Source organism: Colobus angolensis, unplaced genomic scaffold (assembly GCF_000951035.1).
Source record: "Colobus angolensis palliatus isolate OR3802 unplaced genomic scaffold, Cang.pa_1.0 Scaffold304, whole genome shotgun sequence".
NCBI classification, from domain to species: domain Eukaryota; kingdom Metazoa; phylum Chordata; class Mammalia; order Primates; family Cercopithecidae; genus Colobus; species Colobus angolensis.
In genome coordinates, this window is record NW_012116311.1 from 2,510,210 (window position 1) to 2,512,711 (window position 2,502).

Genomic DNA, 2,502 nt, shown 5'->3' on the forward strand with positions numbered 1-2,502 from the left:
GCAGCCACTTCATTTAGGAGTGACTTAATAAAGATATTTATTTTAAATTCTAATAGTTTAATGAACAGAAGATAAATCTGTACAACTGATTGTAATACAGATCCCACTTACCTCTGTATGTAGGGTAACTAACTTGCCTCAGTGTGTGAAAGACCTTCCTGATCTTAGCACTGAAAGTCCTAGTTCTCAGGAAACCAGGATGGTTGGTCACACAGCTGTGTGAAACACATCAATACTGAGAAGCCAAACCACTGCTGTAACTTCATTGATTACATACTAATCCATCTATCTAACATTTACATCAGCATGTAGGATACATGGGGTATATTTCAGATTAACATTAGAACCCAACAACTTCTTATTAAGCCATTGACTCAACATGATCATATTTTTCTATTCTGCTTCATATAAGATAATCACGATGATTCACAGAATAGCATGTGCATAGAATCCAACAACTTCTTATGAAGCCATTGATTCAACACAATCATATTTTTTCTATTCTGCTTAATATAACTTTGATGATTCACAGAATAGCATGTGCATGGATTTCTTAGCACCCGGAGCTAAGGTGGATTTCTTAGCACCCAGAGTTTCAGTGCCCAAGACAAGGAACTATTGTTGCTATTTGAATTTTCTAAGAACCTAAAAGAAATCTAAGCTCAGGTTTGTGAAGCCAAAAGGAAATATGTAATTGTGTAATTGTCTGCTGAATCTGGGTAACCGGGGATAGCCATACTGCTAAAGCAAGCAGAGCTCACTTTGAGGCAGCTAAATAATTCTTGTTTCTCTTACACACCATTTGGAATTCGAACTGTGATCTTCATAATAATCCTCTGACTCTTCCATTATTATCTGCTATGGCTAAGTGAAGTGAAGCAATTTGACCAAATTCATGTAGTGAATATACAGTACAGCTAGGCTTAATCACAAGTCTGTCTGTCCCTACAGCCTAGGGTATTTGCGTTATGCCACCACTTTCTGCCCAGCACAGTTGAAGTGCCTTCTGGGGAAAATTCATCATTTCAAATAAATCTTCATGTGTGAATATGATGTCATTAAGCTCTCTCCATTAAAAAACACATTAGTTGAACAGTGATGACATACGGGTGGATGCACGTTTTCAGTATGATTATGTTACTGTTGTAATTGTTATTATTGCTTAGTTGTATAGAGCCAGAATGTTTCTTCACGGAACTTTTCAGTGAAGCAAAAACAGCATTCTTGAACAAGAGTTAACTGCTAGAGCAGCAGCATCTGACCCACACTCTTGCTCCTGAAGTTGTTCTCTGCACTCTGAGATTACTTCTCATAGTTTCCTGGAAAAAGAAGAACATGCTCTTGTACTGGGCATGAGACACAGACAAAAATCACCTCAGTCTCAGAAGCAGTGGTGGTCAATTGCCCATTTTGTACAGACATGAATATTTTCTCTTCTTTCCCTAAATGAGGGAAGTGATTGATCTAGTGAGGGATCCCAAGTGTTTCTCAATAGAGCATTGTGATAAAAGGAGTGGTCTCTAGCACCAAACTGCCTGTGTTCAAATCCTGGTTGGACCACATGGTCAAACTACTTCAACTCTGGGTCTTTGTTTCTTTGTCTGTAAGATGGCAATGATCAATTTCCCTTCGAGTTTTAAAATTACCTGATTTAATCTAAGGAAATCACTTAGGATGTAGCATACAGTAAGTTCCCTTATAAGTTTCAAACTTATTTTTTCACCAGGTAGGGGCACACAACATTCATAAAAAGAGATTTACTGAGTCCCAGAATCTACAGTGCTTAGAACTAGAACTAGAGCTACAGGAGGTTTAAGACATGGTCTTGGTATTTAACAATATTACAAACCAACTAAGAATATAAGAAATGTGGTAAAGCAGATAAACAGCAATACAAGGAGGACCAGCTAAGGTGCAAAGTATCTGCCATGCGTTATTAAATTTGGTTTCTGGCAGACATTATTAGGCAGATAGTATTTACCCTTTATAGATGAAAAAACTAAGGCTCAAAAAAGTCTCCCCTGCTCGTAACCACTATGCATCCTGACTCACTACATGTGAAGAACTGAGACTTCAGTTTCTTCAGTCCCAACATCTTGTCAAGTCAAAAGAGAGCCACTGTGAAAATGTTGGACATCTTACTGAAGAAGAGAAGCATTTGAGAAAAACAGGAACATCCTAGAGAAGCTGACCCACGGAAATGGGATGCCAGAATCATGCAGGCTTTCAATTGTTCATGCTGACCTCTCTCGAGCTCAGGTTGATTTCCAGTGTTCATTCTTCTTTCTGCCATGGTACAGACTTCAGGAACCCAGTGGGCTCCTCTTAATGCTGCTGTCACTCCCTTAGTTCTTGGAGATTGTCTTCATATCTCTCATATTGTTGAAGGGTTGGATGGCGTCTCCTCTCTTACCATTCCCTTCCTGATCTCATCAACTTTCACAGCTCCTGAAGGTCAGCTCACAGATTCTGTGTTTAAGCTTTTAAAAGTCACTCCGTGGG